Source organism: Salvelinus alpinus, chromosome 6 (assembly GCF_045679555.1).
Source record: "Salvelinus alpinus chromosome 6, SLU_Salpinus.1, whole genome shotgun sequence".
Classification (NCBI taxonomy): Eukaryota; Metazoa; Chordata; class Actinopteri; order Salmoniformes; family Salmonidae; genus Salvelinus; species Salvelinus alpinus.
In genome coordinates, this window is record NC_092091.1 from 47,007,945 (window position 1) to 47,028,196 (window position 20,252).

Sequence of the window (20,252 nt, forward strand, 5' to 3'; positions counted from 1 at the left end):
TATGATATGTTACGTTTAGTATGGTATGCATTAATTTGTGGATGTCCATCACCAATTACGTATGATCACCATCTCTCCAGAGATGTTTGATCGGGTTCAAGTCCGGGCTCTGGCTGGGCCACTCAAAGATATTCAGAGACCTGCCACGAAGCCACTCCTGTGTTGTTTTAGCTGTGTGCGAAGACTCATTTTCCTGTTGGAGGTGAACCTTCGCCCCAGTCTGAGGTCCTGAGTTCTCTGGAGCAAGTTTTCATTAAGGATCTCTCTGTAATTTGCTCTGTTCATCTTTCCCTTGATCCTGACTAGTCTCCCAGTCCCTGCAACTGAAAAACATCCCCACAGCATTATGCTGCCACCACCATGATTAACCATATGGATGGTGCCAGGCAGTGGTGTAAAGTACTTAAGTAAAAATACTTTAAAGTGCTACTTACAGTTGAAGTCAGAAGTTTACATACACTTAGGTTGGAGTCATTAAAACTCGTTTTTCAACCACTCCACAAATTTCTTGTTAACAAACTAGAGTTTTGGCAAATCGGTTCGGACATCTACTTTGTGCATGACACAAATTTTTTCAACAATTGTTTACAGACAGATTATTGCACTTATAATTCACTGTATCACAATTCCAGTGGGTCAGAAGTTTACATACACTAAGTTGACTGTGCCTTTAAACAGCTTGGAAAATTCCAGAAAATGATGTCATGGCTTTAGAAGCTTCTGATAGACTAATTGACATCATTTGAGTCAATTGGAGGTGTACCTGTGGATGTATTTCAAGGCCTACCTTCATACTGAGTGCCTCTTTGCTTGACATCATAGGAAAATCAAAAGAAATCAGCCAAGACCTCAGAAACAAATTGTGGACCTCCACAAGTCTGGTTCATCCTTGGGAGCAATTTCCAAACGCCTGAAGGTACCACGTTCATCTGTACAAACAATAGTACGCAAGTATAAACACCATGGGACCACGCAGCCGTCATACCACTCAGGAAGGAGACGCGTTCTGTCTCCTAGAGATGAACAGACTTGTGTGAAAAGTGCAAATCAATCCCAGAACAGCAGCAAAGGACCTTGTGAAGATGCTGGAAGAAACAGGTACAAAAGTATCTATATCCACAGTAAAACGAGTCCTATATCGACATAACATGAAAGGCCACTCAGCAAGGAAGAAGCCACTGCTCCAAAACCGCCATAAGAAAGCCTGACTACGGTTTGCAACTGCACATGGAGACAAATATCATACTTTTTGGAGAAATGTCCTCTGGTCTGATGAAACAAAAATAGAACTGTTTGGCCATAATGACCATCGTTATGTTGGAGGATAAAGGGGGAGGCTTGCAAGCCGAAGAACACCATTCCAACCGTGGAGCACAGGGGTGGCAGCATCATTTTGTGCGGGTGCTTTGCTGCAGGAGGAAATGGTGCACTTCACAAAATAGATTGCGTCATGAGGGAAGAAAATTGTGGATATATTGAAGCAACATCTCAAGATATCAGTCAGGAAGTTAAAGCTTGTTCGGAAATGGGTCTTCCAAATGGACAATGACCCCAAGCATACTTCCAAAGTTGTGGCAAAATGGCTTAAGGACAACAAAGTCAAGGTATTGGAGTGGCGCCGGAAGAAATGGCAGCAGTTTTACGGGCGCCCAACCAATTGTGCTATTAAGTGTTTTTTTCCCGCGTTATTTGTAACTTTTTTGTACATTATGTTTCTGCAACCGTATCTTACGGCAAAAAAGAGCTTCTGGATATCATCAGGACAGCGATCGCTCACCTCGGATTAGACAAAGATTCTTTCTTCAACAAGCAAGAAGCACAAGACAATCTCCAAACACCCGACAGGGCCATCATCCCCGTTATTTGCAAGAGGACGCGACGCAGGTACAGAGGACAAAGAGCCGGATGCCTGGTCAGGACCCAGAAAAGGCGAGTGGGAAAGCTGCCGTTACTGTCAATAGTACTCGCCAACGTGCAATCATTGGACAATAAACTAGATGAGGTACGATCATGAATATCCTACCAACAGGACATCAAAAACTGTAATATCCTATGTTTCACGGAATCGTGGCTGAACGATGACATGGGTATTCAGCTAGCGGGATATACGCTGCACCGGCAAGATAGAACAGCACACTCCGGTAAGACGAGGGAGGGTGGTCTGTGCATATTTTCAAAACAGCTGGTGCACGAATCCTAAGGAAGTCTCTAGATTTTACTCGCCTGAAGTAGAGTATATTGTGATAAATTGCAGGCCACACTACTTGCCTAGAGAGTTCTCAGCTATACTTTTCGTGGGTGTTTACCACCACAGATAGATACTGGCACTAAAACCACACTCAGACAGCAGTATAAGGAAATAAGCAAACACGAAACAACTCACCCAGAGGCGGCACCCCTAGTGGACGGAGACATCAATGCAGGGAAACTTAAATCAGTTCTAGCATAATTCCATCAACATGTTAAATGTGCAACCAGAGGGAAAATAATTCTAGATCACCTGTACTCCACACACAGAGATGCGTACAAAGCTCTCCCTCGCCCTCCATTTGGAAAATCCAACCACAACTCTATCCTCCTGCTTACAAGTGAAAATTAAAGCAGGAAGCACCAGTGACTCAGTCTATAAAAAAGTGGTCAGATGAAGCAGATGCTAAACTACAGGACTGTTTTGCTATCACAGACTGGAACATGTTCCCGGATTCTTCCGACGGCATTGAGGAGTACACATCAGTCACTGGCTTTATCAATAAGTATATTGAGGACGTCGTCTCCACAGTGACTGTACGTACATACTAGAGGTCGACCGATTATGATTTTTCAATGCCGATACCGATTCTTGGAGGACAAAAAAAGCCGATACCAATTAAATCGGCCGATTTATTTTATTTTTTAAAATGTTTTAAAAATATATATATATCATACACACACACACACATTTTTGTAATAATGACAATTGCAACAATACTGATTGAACAATGAACACTTTTAATTTAACTTAATATAATACATAAATACACACACGCACACAGCTCTGAAGTGACAATGATACTGAAGAGTCTGCTTAGGAGACAAATACTCAACTGTTTGAATAAAAATAGAGTTTAAGTTACCTGTGATGAATGTTGAAAACAAAAACTTTAATTTCTATATGCAGGAAATCCTATTTTAATAATGGGCATGGTAAGAATTGACAACCAAAGTGCGAGTCATAATTCCCATGACACCTAGCAAAATCTGAAAAGCGGTTCCTTCATTATTGCATAGGATATTTTTAGATTCACTTAAAATAAGGTCTGTGTTTCGTGTAGGCTTACATCACCGTGCCAATTTTATAACTGTGTAGATATCCATAGGACAAGGTAACTCTGATCAATATTGGCTAAATATAAGCGAAGATAAAAAAAAATGTAGGGTGGATTTATGAAAATATGTTGACAATCGTTACCTTATCCTAGTGAGATTTACACGGGTATCAAAACGTCGAGGCGGTTTAAGCCTGCACGAAACACAGACCTTATTTGAAGTAGATCAAGACATTCTCTATGGAAGACATGAACGGTAAAATAAAGAAGGAACCCCTTTCAAATTCAGCCGCAAGATATTACAGGAATTATAACGCGTTGACTATTTCTCTCTAAACCATATACCTTTGACTAATCCGGAAACTATCACCTCGAAAACAAAACGTTTATTCCGTTCCGTATTTTATCTAACGGGTGGCATCCATGAGTCTAAATATTCCTGTTACATTGCACAACCTTCAATGTTGTCATAATTACGTAAAATTCCGGGAAATTAGTTCGCAAAGAGCCAGACGGCCCAAACTGTTGCATATACCCTGACTCTGCGTGCAATGAACGCAAGAGAAATGACACAATTTCACCTGGTTAATATTGCCTGCTAACCTGGATTTCTTTTAGCTAAATATGCAGGTTTAAAAATATATACTTGTGTATTGATTTTAAGAAAGGAATTGATGTTTATGGTTAAGTACACATTGGAGCAATGACAGTCATTGATTGATTGTTTTTATAAGTTTAATGCTAGCTAGCAACTTACCTTAGCTTACTGCATTCGCTAACAGGCAGGCTCCTCGTGGAATGCAATGTAATCAATGCAAGATTGGATCCCCCGAGCTGACAAGGTTAAAAATCTATCGGTCCTAGGCCGTCATTGAAAATAAGAATGTGTTCTTAACTGACTTGCCTAGTTAAATAAAGATTAAATAAAGGTGTAAAAAAAAAAAAAATGATAATAGGCAAATCGGCGCCCAAAAATACCGATTTCCAATTGTTATGAAAACTTGAAATCGGACCCGATTAATCGGCCATTCCGATTAATCGGTCGACCTCTAGTACATACCCCAACCAGAAGCAATAGATTACAAGCAACATTGGCACTGAGCTAAAGGGTAGAGCTGCCGCTTCAAAAGTGCGGGACTCTAACCCGGAAGCTTACAAGAAATCCTGCTATGCCCTGCAACGAACCATCAAACAGGCAAAGCGTCAATACAGGGCTAAGATTGAATCATACTACACCGGCTCCGACGCCCCTTCTCATGTGGCAGGGCTTGCAAACTATAACAGACTAAAAAGGGAAGCACAGTCGTGAGCTGCCCAGTGACACGAGCTTACCAGACGAGCTAAATCACTTCTATGCTCGCTTCCAGGCAAGCAACACAGAGGCATGCATGAGAGCATCAGCTGTTCTGGACGACTGTGTGATCACTCTCTCCGTAGCCAACGTGAGTAAGACCTTTAAACAGGTCAACATACACAAGGCTGCAGGGCCAGACGGATTACCAGGACATGTGCTCCGGGCATGTGCTGACCAACTGGCAGGTGTCTTCACTGACATTTTCAATATGTCCCTGATTGAGTCTGTAATACCAACATGTTTCAAACAGACCACCATAGTCCCTGTGCCCAAGAACACAAAGGCAACCTGTCTAATTGACTACAGAATAGCCGATTATCGGAATAGCCGATTAATTAGGGCCGATTTCAAGTTTTCATAACAAATCGGAAATCTGTATTTTTGGACACCGATATTTAATCTTTATTTAACTAGGCAAGTCAGTTAAGAACACATTCTTATTTTCAATGACGGCCTAGGAACGGTGGGTTAACTGCCTCGTTCAGGGGCAGAACGACATATTTTCACCTTGTCAGCTCGGGGGATTCAATCTTGCAACCTTACAGTTATCTAGTCCAACGCTCTAACCACCTGCCTCTCATTGCACTCCACGAGGAGACTGCTTGTTACGCGAATGCAGTAAGCCAAGGTAAGTTGCAAGCTAGCATTAAACTTATCTTATAAAAAACAATCAATCAATCATAATCACTAGTTAACTTCTTGGAACTATAGGGGGTGCTGTTCCGCATTAGCATATTTGGGTCTCCAAATTAAACTGCCTCGTGCTAAATTCTTGATCGTACAATATGCATATTATTGTTATTATTGGATAGAAAACACCTTCTAGTTTCTATAGAAGTTGGAATTTTGTCTCTGAGTGGTACAGAACAATATCTACAGCACTTTTCATGACAGGGGTTTGATTTCAGAAATTTTTACCCCTGATCTGGAGTCTGTTTTTAAGGCGACAGTGAATGCTATGAAGAAACCGACACTGCCTACGTCTTCCTCTGGGTGTCTGTACGTCATCACGTTTTGAATGGAGTCTATTGCACAATCCCAGCCATTATAAAACCACAAAATGTATAGGGACCGCCCTTTCTCGTCGCGCGCCTGAAGCGTGAAGGACATCGGACTTGCCTCATTCCAAATCCTTGTCTAACCAGCAATATTTCTCCGGTCATGTTTTCAGTCGTTATAGTTGTTAAAAACATCATAATGTAGTTAATTTGAACCGTTTTATAGCAATTTATATCCGTTTAGTGCGATTTTGAGGAATTTCTTTGTTGTGCACTCTGAAACTTTGGACACGTTTTGGGGTCCCGTTCGATCGTTAGTGGATATTTCGAAGGACAGAGGACATCTATCGACCAAAATACGTTTATAACATAGAAAGGATACATTGCCCAAGAATATGATGGAAGAACATCTCAAAGTAAGCAATATTTAATATGATAAATCGTTGTTCTGTCGAAATATTTTAAACGCATATTTCGCCATTTTGTTTGGTATAGCTTCACTTGGCGAACCCTGTATTGAAAAGTAAGGATAATTTTAAAAATGTAAATCAGCGGTTGCATTAAGAACTAATTTGTCTTTCGATTCCTGTCAACCCTGTATTTTTTAGTCAAGTATATGATTAGCTTTCGATTAAACTAGATCACTCTGAAAGCTGACGTTCCTCATTTTGAGGCTTGAGTTGTGACTATTTCCATTGTATAACCACGGTTTTGTATGGCTAAATATGCACCTTTTCGAACAAACTGTATATGTATGTTGTAAAATGATGTTACAGGAGTGTCATCGGAAGAATTCTGAGAAGGTTAGTGAAAAAATTAATATATTTTGGCGGTGATTACGTTATAGCGCTCTTTGGCTGGAATCGATGCTCTGGTAACGTTTGCACATGTGGTATGCTAACTTATCGATTTATTGTGTTTTCGCTGAAAAACGCTTAGAAAATCTGAAATATGGTCTGAAATCACAAGAACTGGGTCTTTCCATTGCTATGCTTTGTCTATTTTTATGAAATGTTTTATGATGAGTAAATTGGTCATACACGTTGCTCTATCTAGTAATTCTAGTCGATTTGTGATGGTCGGTGCAATTGTAAACTGTGATTTCTACCTGAAATATGCACTTTTTTCTAACAAAAACTATCCTATACCATGAATATGTTATCAGACTGTCATCTGATGGTTTTTTTTATAGGTTATTGGCTATCAATATCTTAGTTGAGCCGAATTGGTGATAGCACCTGAAGGAGTAAGAAACTGATGGAGTTAGAATAGTGGTGTATTTTGCTAACGTGTTTAGCTAATAGATTTACATATTTTGTCTTCCCTGTAAAACATTTTAAAAATCTGAAATGGTGGCTTTATTCACAAGATCTGTATCTTTCATCTGGTGTCTTGGACTTGTGATTTAATGATATTTAGATGCTACTATCTACTTGTGAAGCTATGCTAGCTATGCTAATCAGTGTGTGGGGGGGGTGGGGGGTGATCCCGGACCCGGGGTAGAGGCTCGTGAAAGGTTACTACACATGGTTGATGATATTACTAGTTTATCTAGCGTGTCCTGCGTTGCATATAATCGATGCGGTGCGTATCGTTGCTCCAATGTGTACCTAACCATGAACATCAATGCCTTTCTTAAAATCAATACACAGAAGTATATATTTTTAAACCTGCATATTTAGCTAAAAGAAATCCAGGTTAGCAGGCAATAATAAACAGGTGAAATTGTGTCACTTCTCTTGTGTTCATTGCACGCAGAGTCAGTGTATATGCAACAGTTTGTGCCACCTAATTTGCCAGAATTTTACGTAATTATGACATAACATTGAAGGTTGTGCAATGTAACAGGAATATTTAGACTTAGGGATGCCACCCCTTAGATAAAATACGGAACGGTTCCGTATTTCACTGAAAGAATAAACATCTTGTTTTCGAGATGATAGTTTCCGGATTCGACCATATTAATGACCTAAGGCTCGTATTTCTGTGTGTTATTATGATATAATTAAGTCTATGATTTGATAGAGCAGTCTGACTGAGCGGTGCTAGGCACCAGCAGGCTCGTAAGCATTCATTCAAACAGCACTATCGTGCATTTTGCCAGCAGCTCTTCGTTGTGTGACAAGCATTGCGCTGTTTATGACTTCAAGCCTATCAACTCCCGAGATGAGGCTGGTGTAACCGAGGTGAAATGGCTAGCTAGTTAGCGGGGTGCGCGCTAATAGCGTTTCAAACGTCACTCGCTTTGAGACTTGGCGTGGTTGTTTCCCTTGCTCTGCAAGGGCCGCGGCTTTTGTGGAGCAATGGGTAACGCTGCTTCGAGGGTGGCTGTTGTCGTTGTGTTCCTGGTTCGAGCCCAGGTAGGCGCGAGGAGAAGCTATACTGTTACACTGGCAATACTAAAGGGCCTATAAGAACATCCAATAGTCAAAGGTTAATGAAATACAAATGGTAGAGAGAGAAATAGTCCTACAATTCCTATAATAACTACAACCTAAAACTTCTTACCTGGGAATATTGAAGACTCATGTTAAAAGGAACCACCAGGTTTCATATGTTCTCATGTTCTGAGCAAGGAACTTAAACGTTAGCTTTCTTACAAGGTAGCAACACATCTGCCACGCTGATCCTCAACACTGGAGCTCCCCAGGGGTGCGTGCTCAGCCCCCTCCTGTACTCCCTGTTCACCCACGACTGCATGGCCAGGCACAACTCCAACACCATCATTAAGTTTGCAGACGACACAACAGTGGTAGGCCTGATCACCGACAATGACGAGACAGACTATAGGGAGGAGGTCAGAGACCTGGCCGGGTGGTGCCAAAATAACAACCTGTCCCTCAACGTAACCAAGACTAAGGAGGTGATTGTGGACTACAGGAAAAGGAGGACCGAGCACGCCCCCATTCTCATTGGCGGGCTGTAGTGGAGCAGATTGAGAGCTTCAAGTTCCTTGGTGTCCACATCAACAACAAACTAGAATGGTTCAAACACACCAAGACAGTCGTGAAGAGGGCACGACAAAGCCTATTCCCCCTCAGGAAACTAAAAATATGTGGCATGGATCCTGAGATCTTCAAAAGGTTCTACAGCTGCAACATCGAGAGCATCCTGACTGGTTGCATCACTGCCTGGTACGGCAATTGCTCGGCCTCTGACCGCAAGGCACTACAGAGGGTAGTGCGTACGGCCCAGGACATCACTGGGGCTAAGCTGCCTGCCATCCAGGACCTCTACACCAGGCGGTGTGAGAGGAAGGGCCTAAAAATTGTCAAAGAACCCAGCCACCCCAGTCAAAGACTGTTCTCTCTACTACCGCATGGCAAGCAGTACCGGAGTGCCAAGTCTAGGACAAAAAGGCTTCTCCACAGTTTTTACCCCCAAGCCATAAGACTCCTGAACAGGTAATCAAATGGCTACCCGGACTATTTGCATTGTGAGCCCCCCCAACAACTCCTTTTACGCTGCTGCTACTCTCCGTTTATCATATATGCAGAGTCACTATAACTATACACTTATGTACATACTACCTCAATTGGGCCGACCAACCACTGCTCCCGCACATTGGCTAACCGGGCTATCTGCATTGTGTCCCACCCACCAACCCCTCTTTTACTTTAACCATATCTACATGTACATACTACCTCAATCAGCCCAACTAACCGGTGTCTGTATGTAGCCTCGCTACTGTATATAGCCTGTCTTTTTACTGTTGTTTTTATTTCTTTACCTACCTATTGTTCACCTAATACCTTTTTTGCACTATTGGTTAGAGCCTGTAAGTAAGCAATTCACTGTACGGTAAGAATACCTGTTGTATTCGGCGCACGTGACAAATAAACTTTTATTTGATTTGAGTGGCCATCACAAAGCCCTGACCTCAATCCCATAGAAAATTTGTGGGCTGAACTGAAAAAGTGTGTGCGAGCAAGGAGGCCTAAAAACCTGACTCAGTTACACCAGCTCTGTCAGGAGGAATGGGCCAAAATTCACCCAACTTATTATGGGAAGCTTGTGGAAGGCTACCCAAAACATTTGACCCAAGTTAAACAATTTAAAGGCAATGCTACCAAATACTAATTGAGTGTGTAAACTTCTGACCCACTGGGAATGTGATGAAAGAAATAAAAGCTGAAATAAATCATTCTCTCTGCTATTATTCTAACATTTCACATTCTTAAAATAAAGTGGTGATCCTAAATGACCTAAAACAGGGAATTTTTACTAGATTTAAATGTCAGAAATTGTGAAAAACTGCGTTTAAATGTATTTGGCTAAGGTGTATGTAAACTTCCGACGTCAACTGTAAGTGGTATCTGTACTTTACTATTCATATTTTTGACTACTTTTACTTCAGTAACTTCCTTAATAAATCCTCTTTGGGCTAGGGGGCAGTATTTTGACATCTGGATGAAAAGCGTGCCCAAAGTAAACTGCCTGTTACTCAGGCCCAGAAGCTAGGATATGCATATAATTGGTAGATTTGGATAGAAAACACTCTAAAGTTTCTAAAACAGTTCAAATAATGTCTGTGAGTATAACAGAACTGATATGGCAGGCGAAAACCCGAGGACAAACCACCCCCCAAAAAATATTTTCAGCCTACTACTGTTTCCGATGGCTGTCATGTATATTATGAGGCGAAAAGCTCCGTTTGCAGTTCCTAGGGCTTCCACTAGATGTCAGTCTTTAGAAAGAATTTCAGGCTTGTTTTGGAAAAATTTGCTAGAATTTGTAGTTTTTCTAAGTGGCTCCCATTTTGGCTGTAATGTTTTCATGCGCATGGATGAGAGCGCGTTCTTTGTTGTTTAGCTCCGGTAAAGACAATAACGATTCTCCGTCTTAAATTGTATCGTTTATTTACGTATTAGGGTACCTGAGGATTGATTCTAAACGTCGTTTGACTTGTTTGGAGAAGTTTACTGGTAACGTTTGGGATTAATTTTGTATGCATTTTGAAGGAGGGAAACCGGTGGATTATTGAATGAAGCGCGCCAGCAAAACTGAGTTTTTATGGATATAAATAAGGACATTATCGAACAAAAGGGCCATTTGTGATGTAGCCGGGACCTTTTGGAGTGCCAACAGAAGAAGATCTTCAAAAGGTAAGGCATTTATTATATCGCTATTTCTGACTTTCGTGGCGCACCTGCCTGGTTGAAAAATGTTTTTCATAGTTTTGTAACCGGGGCGTTGTCCTCAGATAATCGCATGGTGTGCTTTCGCCGTAAAGCCTTTTTGAAATCTGACACAGCAGCTGGATTAACAAGAAGTTAAGTTTTATTTTGATGTATTACACTTGGATTTTCATGAATGTTAAATATTTCTATTTCTGTAATTTGAATTTCGCGCTCTGCAATTTCACCAGATGTTGTCGAGGTGGGTCGCTAGCATAACGCCTGCGCCAGAAAGGTTAAGAAAATATTGTACTCTTTACTCCATACATTTTCCTAACACCCAAAAGAACTCGTTACATTTTGAATGCATAGAAAGACAGGAAAAGAGTCAAATTGACGCATCAACCGAACATCCCTGGTAATCCCTACTGCCGCTGATCTGGCAGACTCACTAAAAACACATGCTTCATTTGTAAATGATGTCTGAATGTTGGAGTGTGCCAGTGGCTGTCCGTAAATTAAAACAACAAGAAAATTGTGCCATCTGCTTTTGCTTAATATAAGGAATTTGAAATGATTTATACTTTTACTTTTGATAGTTAAGTATATTTTAAACCAAATAATTTTAGAGACTTTTACTCAAGTCGACTTTTACTTTTGTAATTTTCTATGAAGGTATCTTTACTTAAGTATGACAGTTGGGTACTTTTTCCACCACTGGTGCCAGGTTTCCTCCAGACGAGACACTTCGCATTCAGGCCAAAGAGTTGAATCTTGGTTTCATCAGACCAGAGAATCTTGTTTCTCATGGTCTAAGAGTCCTTTAGGTGCCTTATGGCAAACTCCAAGTGAGCTGTCATGTGCCTTTTACGGAGTGGCTTCCGTCTGGCAACTCTAACATAAAGGCCTGATTGGCGGAGTGCTGCAGCGATGGTTGTCCTTCTGGAAGGTTCTCCCATCTCCACAGTGTAACTCTGGAGCTCTGCCAGAGTGACCATCAGGTTCTTGGTCACCTCCCTGGACCAAGGCCCTTCTCCCCCGATTGCTCAGTTTGGCCGGATGGCCAGCTCTCGGAAGAATCTTGGTGGTTCCAACTTCTTCCATTTAGGAATAATGGAGCCCACTGTGTTCTTGGGGACCTTCAGTGCTGCAGATTTTTTTTGGTGCCCTTGCCCAGATCTGTGCCTAGACACAATCTGGTCTCGGACAATTCCTTCAACCTCATGGCTTGGTTTTTGCGCTGACATGCACTGTCAACTGTGGGACCTTATACAGACAGGTGTGTGCCTTTCCAAATAATGTCCAATCAATTGAATTTACCACAGGTGGACTCCAAGTTGTAGAAACATCAAGGACGATCAATGGAAACATGATGCACTTGAGCTCAATTTCAAGTCTCATAGGAAAGGGTCTGAATACTTGTGTAAATAAGGTATCTGTTAAAAAATATATTTTTACATTTGCAAAAATGTCAAAAAACCTGTCTTCACTTTGTCATTATGGCGTATTATGTGTAGATTGATGAGGGGGGGGAATTATTTCATCCATTTTAGAAAAAGTCTAACGTAACAAAATGTGGAAAAAGGCAAGGGGTGTGAATTACTTTCCGAATGCACAGTAGATAGATCGATCGATTGATCCGAGTGCATTCAGAAAGTAATTCACACCACTACTTTTTTCAACAAAAATTATGCTACAGCCTTAATTTAAAATGGATTGAGAATTTTTGTTTTAAATCACTGGCTAACACATAATACCCCATAACGTCAAAATGGAAATATGTTTTTACAAATTAAATAAAGATGAAAAGCTGAAGTGCTTTGAGTATTCAACCCCTTTGTTATGTCAAGTCTATCTAAGTTCAAGAGTGAGAACTTGCTTAACTTCTTCGGGGTAGGGGGCAGCATTTTCACTTTTGGATAAATAGCATGCCCAAATTCAACTGCCTGCTACTCATCCCCAGAATATAAGATATGCATATTATATTAGATTTGGATAGAAACCACTCTGAAGTTTCTAAAACTGTTTGAATCATGTCTGTGAGTATAACAGAACTTATGTAGCAGGCAAAGCCCCGAGGACAAACCATTCAGAATTTTTTTTTTTTTTTGAGGTCACTGTCTTTAAAAAAATTAAAAAATAATCAAGAGTTTCATTGGGACACCAGATTTCTAAGGGACTTGTTTGCAGTTCCTACTGCTTCCACTGGATGTCACCAGTCTTTGGAAATTGGTTGAGGTTTTCCCTTTGTGTAATGAAGTACGGCCATCTTAAATGAGTCACTTGAAGTAAATTGTTTGAGAGAGGCACATTACCAGAAAAGATGCGTCAGTTTGTTTTCTTTTTGTATTGAACACAGATCATCCCGTCTTCAATTTGATTGATTATTAACGTTTAAAAATACCTAAAGTTGTATTACAAAAGTAGTTTGAAATCTTTTGGTAAAGTTTACATGTAACTTTTGAGATATTTTGTAGTGACGTTGCGTAAGTCGGAAGCTGTGTTTTTCTGGATGAAACGCGCCAAATAAATTGACATTTTGGATATATATCGACGGAATAAATCGAACAAAAGGACCATGTGTGATGTTTATGGGACATATTGGAGTGCCAACAAAAGAAGTTTGTCAAAGGCATGAATTATATTTTTATTTCTGCGTTTTGTGTCGTGCTTGCAGTGTTGAAATATGCTACTCTGTTTACTGATGTGCTATCATCACATAATAGCATCTTATGCTTTCGCCGAAAAGCTTTTTTGAAATCTGACATGTTGGCTAGATTCACAACGAGTGTAGCTTTAATTTGGTATCTTACATGTGTGATTTAATGAAAGTTTGATTTTTATATCATTTTATTTGAATACGGCGCTCTGTATTTTCCCTGGCTATTGGCCAGGTGGGACGATTGCGTCCCAACTACCCCCAGAGAGGTTAACAAGTCACATAATAAGTTGCATGGACTCACTCCCTGTGAAAGTGTTAAACATGATTTTTGAATGACTTCTCTGTATGACTTCTCTGTACCCCACACATACAGATAATCGTACGGTCCCTCGGTCGAGCAGTGAATTTCAACTACGAGGACCAGGGAGGTTATCCAGTGCCTCGCAAAGAAGGGCACCTATTGGTAGATAGGTAAAAAAATAAGCAGACATTGAATATCCTTTTGAGCATTGTGAAGTTATTAACTACACTTTGGATGATGTATCAATACACCCAGTCACTACAACGATACAGGCGTCCTTCCTAACTCAGTTGCTGGAGAGGAAGGAAACCAAATCAGGGATTTCACCATGAGGCCAATGGTGACTTTAAAACAGTTAGAGTTTAATGGCTGTGATAGGAGAAAACTGAGGATGGATCAACAACATTGTAATTACTCCACATTAATAAACCTAAATGACAGAGTGAAAAGTAGGAAAGCTGTACATAATACAAATATTCCAAAACATGGATCCTGTTTGCAACAAGTCACTAAAGTAATACTGCAAAACATGTGCCCTGAACACAAAGTGTTATGCTTAGGGCAAATCCAATGACACATTACTCAGTACCACTCTCCAGATTTTCAAGCACAGTGGTGGCTGCATCATGTTATGGGTACGCTTGTAATCGTTAAGGACTGAGGAGTTTTTCAAGATAAAAAAAGAAACGAGATAGCGCTAAGCACAGGCAAAATCCAAGTGGAAAACCGGGTTCAGTCTGCTTTCCACCAGCCACTGGGAGATGAATTGACCTTTGCAAGACCTGAAAATGTTTGTCTAGCAATGTTCAACAAAACATTTGACAGTTGGAAGAATTTTTTAAATAATAAAATGGGCAAATGTTGCACAATCCAGGTGTGGAAAGCTCTTAGATATTTACCCAGAAATACTCAATGCTGTGCTCACTGCCAAAGGTGATTCTAACATGTATTGACAATGGGGATGGAATACTTATGTAATCAAGATAAGCGTTTTATTTTTCATACTTTTTTAAAACTAATGTTGGAATTTCTTTTCTACTTTGAAAGAGTATTTTATGTAGATCGTTGACAAAAAAAATGACAATTAAATCCATTTTAAACCGACTTTGTAACAACAAAATGTGGAATAAGTCAAGGGGTATGAATACTTTAAGGCACTGTAGGTAGATAAAGGCTTCAACATTTATAATGACTCACCATCTGTCACCATCGGCTCTCTCACGCCACTGCAGCATGACACACTCACACTATTCTGTGGCACTGACGGAGTGGAATGCAATACGAACATTTCCTTTCAAACACACTGCTTGAGATACACACACAAGTCACACTTGTGTTGATGTGTGTATCCTTCACTGTGAGAGTGTCTGTCCATCTCCGTCTGGTTGTCAGGACAGAAGACAGAGCTCCAGTATTCCCCCACGTAGCCAATTAAAATGCCCAGTTTAGGAGTTACTGAGTGGCACACCGTCTCCGTGGCGATAGAATCAGGGTGATTTAGTAAAGGTTAATCATGCTAATTAGCTGCCAATCTGCCAACCCGTCATTGAGTGGCAGTGTGGCACGCACCAGGGCTGCGCGTCCGCCCGCCACTGTTGTTTACTTTGGTTTGGTTAGGCTTTTGTTTTCAAGTATTCAGCTTTCATTTGCCTAAGAGTGCCGAGCTTTGAAATTCTTAAAAAGTGTGCACAACACAATCTCTCCTGGGTTTATATTGGGGGGGGGGAAATTACTCTTCTTAAATGTACATTAAAGGTAATCTGTCCCTTATAACCAACGTATCTGGTTTTAAACGGCATATGTTGCATCGATGTAAGTTAGAAACATTCATTTGTGTGTAAATAGGATGGTTTTTTTTTACGTTAGCTAGCCAACTAATTTCAACTCAGACAAAGATATAATTAACGAAATCAAAACAAATTTTATTTGTCACATACACATGGTTAGCAGATGTTATTGCGAGTGTAGTGAAATGCTTATGCTTCTAGATCCGACAGTAAAGCAGTATAACAATTCCACAACAAAACCTAATATCTAACAAATTCCACAACAAAACCTAACACACAATCTAGTAAAGGAATGGGATGAGAATATATAAGTACAAAAACATATGGATGAGCAGTGACAGAGCGGCTAAGATGCAATAGATAGTCAAGAACAGATAGCGAAGGATACAGTATTTACATATGAGATGAGTAATGGGAGATATGTAAACATTCTTAAAGTGGCATTATTAAAGTGACTAGTGTTCCATTTATTAAAGTCGCCAATGATATCAAGTCTGTAGGTAGGCAGCTCTGTGCTAGTGATGGCTTTTTAACAGTCTGATGGCCTTGAGGTAGAAGCTGCTTTTCCAATCTCTCTGCCCCAGCTTTGATCCACCTGTACTCACCTCGCCTTCTGGATGGAAGCTGGGTGAACAGGCAGTAGCTCGGGTGGGTATTGTCCTTGCTTATCTTCTTTGCATTCCTGTGAATCGGGTGTTGTAGGTGTCCTGGAGGACAGGTAGTTCACCTCCAGTGATGTGTTGTGCAGACCGCACCACCCTCTGGAGACCCTTGCGGTTGTGGGTGGCGCAGTTGCCGTACCAGGCAGTGATACAGCCCGACAGAATGCGCTCAATTGTGCATCTGTGAATGTGGTGACATTTAGGCGCTGCTGCGCCTTCTTCACCACCCTGTCTGTGTACGTGGACCATTTCACTTTGTCAATGATATGTACACAGAGGAACTTAAAACTTTCCATCTTCTCCACTGCTGTCCCATCGATGTGGATAGGGGGGTGCTCCCTTTGCTGTTTCCTGAAGTCCACGATCATCTCTTTTGTTTTGCTGACATTGAGTGAGAGGTTATTTTCCTGACACCACACTCCCGAGGGCCCTCACCTCCTCCCTGTAGGCGGTCTCGTCGTTGTTGGTAATCAAGCCTACCACTATAGTGTTGTCTGCAAACATGATGATTGAGTTGGAGGCGTGCATGGCCACGCAGTCGCGGGTGAACAGGGAGTACAGGAGAGGGCTGAGAACGCACCCTTGTGGGGCCCCAGTGTTGAGGATCAGCAGAGTGGAGATGTTGTTTCCTACCTTCACCACCTGGGACAGCCCGTCAGGAAGTCCAAGACCCAGTTGCACAGGGTGGGGTCGAGACCCAGGGTCTCAAGCTTAATGATGAGCTTGGAGGGTACTATGGTGTTGACTTCTGAGCTGTAGTCAACGAACAGCATTCTTACATAAGTATTCCTCTTGTCCAGATGGGATAGGGCAGTGTGCAGTGTGATGGGGATTGCATTGTCTGTGGACCTATTGTGGCGGTAAACAAATTGAAGTGAGTCTACGGAGACAGTTAGGGTGGAGGTGATATGATCCTTGACTAGTCTCTCAAAGCACTTCATGATGACAGAAGTGAGTACTACGGGGCGATAGTAATTTAGTTCAGTTACCTTAGCTTTCTTGGGAACAGGAACAATAGTGGCCATCTTGAAGCATGTGGGGACAGCAGACTGGGATAGGGATTGATTGAATATGTCCGTAAACACAGCAGCCAGCTGGTCTGCGCATGCTCTGAGGACGCGGCTAAGGGTTCCGTCTGGGCTGGCAGCCTTGCGAGGGTTAACACGTTTAAAATGTTTTACTCATATCAGCCACGGAGGAGGAGAGTCCATAGTCTTTGGTAGCGGGCCGTGTCGGTGGCACTGTATTGTCCTCAAAGCACGCAAAGAAGTTGTTTAATTTGTCTGGGAGCAAGACTATGTCCGCGACGGGACTGGTTTTCTTTTTGTAATCCGTGATTGTCTGTAGACCCTGCCACATACATCTCGTGTTTGAGCCGTTGATTTGCAGGTTAGGTAGCTAGCTACCTAGCATTTGGGGCTTAGTCTGCTTACCCAAAACAACATGCCTGTTCTCATAAAATTTTGTTTATTTTCTAGGGCAAAAATAAGGATGGTACTTATCTACTCCAAATATAGCTATGGCTCTGGCAGCAAATAGCAAAATGTATCAGCAAGTATTCAGCAACAAACAACTGGTTGCATAGTAACGGTGTCTATTCTGTACTTACAGTCCATCTATTAGCATATAAATGACTTTCAAACTACAGAAAGTAATTATCTTGCTATAGGTTTATTGAGTGATGATATTTGATCTCATTCACAGGTTACGTATAAAACCTGGTGGATTTGTTGTTCAGTAGCGTTGTGGGAAACCCCCCTACCAGATCAGGAGGTGTTACAGAAGGCTGAAGCAGTTGCCAGACACCAGTCCCGAGTCAGAGTAATGGAAGACACTTAAAATCAGGTTGGTCACATTTTATCTTGTCAATGGTCAAAATACTATCTGTCCTGTTATTCACCGAAACACCATTGATAATGTAATCAGTGCTGTGTGTATATGTGTGTCTTGTATCTTGCAACGAGGTGCCCCCCTTCCACTGTGCCAATTTATTACTCCTGGCCCAAGTGAGCAATGCCAACAAGTCAGTGCCATGCTGGCACGTGTCCCTTGTGAATTTGCTGTGAATCAGGATCTCTAAATCACTTTGTTAACATCATCTACGTAAGTGAAGCAACTGCACTCTTCTCATATTACTTGGTAAGCTCCTGACCGATGCAAAGCATCCTCCTGGAGAAAGCTTTGAACTGGTCAGTAGCCTACAGAGTGGTATGAGAAGAGTGCCATCCTCCTGCATCTCGCATCTGCCTGTAGTTGAACTCCGCCTGCTGGACCCATGGGTTGAGGCAAACTCTGTGATATCCAGGAGGGCTGGTCATGCACTCCACCCTTCCTGCCACCTGACTGCACCTGTCCATAACCTGTAATACATTACATAGATGGAATGGACTTCATCACCCTCTGGAGACTTGAAGACAGAACCTCACCCCAGAGAGCTGTGCATATCAGTGTGTGATTAGACAGCCAAATCCTTAGATTTGGCCAAATAGAATGAAAACCTAGTTCTGGTTAGACAGGTTACTCTACATACAACTTGTTTTTATTTGCTAGGTAAGTGTAGGCATACAGTCTTTACAAGCACAACAATATGATATTTACAGCATAAAATGTCTTTGTAACACAAACAAACTCATTGCAGGGTAATGTTTGTCCAATGTCCACATGTAGCCTACACCCATAGTAGGGACTTAAGTAGTTCTGGGATTTTCTCCCCGGGAAATATCTAAACAGAGGACATAAGGACGGACGAGATGAGACAAAACTAGCTGTGCTGTAAGACAGCTGACCCAAGACCGGGCATTCAACTCGGAGGTGATACCATTTCCACGGTAACATGCATTTACATGACGTGATGAACCTAAGTTGCAAGCAACTTTCGTAGCAAGGTGTTGTAAAACGAGAGTCTTATGAAACACATTCTAGACACTGGCTTTTACCATCTTGCCATAGCCGATTTGACAGAGAAATATCAGCTACATAGTACATATGTTTATAATATTTTTACTGCTGATATTGATTACTGCATTGTTGGGAAAAGAGCTTGCAAGGAAGGCATTTCACTGTACTGCATTTAGAACTGAATTAGCTGACCATCTTGAGATGGCGAGTCAGGAGGGGAGAAGTCCTCAACTTGAACCTATGTTCTCTCCGTAGCAAAGTTAGCTCAGCTTACCTCGCTGTACTCATTTCTGGCCTTGCTTGTTGTGATTAAATGGCAAAGACACAGCCAAGAAACACCCACATCAAACCACACCCTCAAGACAACTCTCGTTTGCCTTCAATCACGGACGCTAGCATTTCTTAATGAGCACTGATGAAAAACCAGGCCAAATCATGAGATTCAATCGCCCTTTAAAAGCTTGTTTCCATGCAATTTATCATCATTCAAAATGCAAAGGGTTTTTCCAACTAGGGGTATGAAATAATACACAAATGCTGGAGAGGGAGACTATAATACCATCAGAAGAGCTCAGTCTGTGTCCCATCCAAACTTGATTTTATTTACAATGTGATCTGCTCAGACATTTTTGAATAAAGTGATCAAGGAATAACTGAAACAAAGCCTGACAGCTTACCCTAAATCTTGTATCAAAAAATTGCCCACATTTATAAAAAACAAACAGATGGCTAAATGACATACTCTGCCACGCCAAAAATAACATTTTATAAATATAATGTCCATAACTGATGTGGTCTTTTTCTTCTAGCTGGACCACTCCCCTCTTGATCCCTTGCTGTAGTCCATAAGCTAGAGAGGACGCCGTGAGTGTCTGCGTTGGTCCAGCCTGACATTTTGGCTAGGCTGGAGTGTTATTTGGGCCACGAGTCACCCTCACTAGTGGTTATTAACACATCAGTCTCCTCTCCTGCTGATGTTTCAGATGGGAGCTGACTCGAGCACCTCTCCTCTCCTTTACCCGGGCTCCTGTCAAAATACCCACGAGGCATCTGGGTTCTACATCTCTTAACAGGATCAATTAAGACTGCTAGTTTATGTCAGACCACTAACGACGAAAGAACAATTAACGGCAAGCACTCACTCTGGAGGAGCAAACCATTTGAGCAA

At 41.5% G+C, this 20,252-nt stretch overlaps 1 protein-coding gene across 4 annotated transcripts in view; it reads right to left on the reverse strand.

The window, feature by feature from the left end:
• The window catches only part of LOC139577570 (serine/threonine-protein kinase Nek7), a 182,186-nt gene that overhangs the window by 105,647 nt on the left and 56,287 nt on the right, over window positions 1-20,252 (reverse strand). The gene's annotated exons all lie outside the window — the stretch shown is intronic.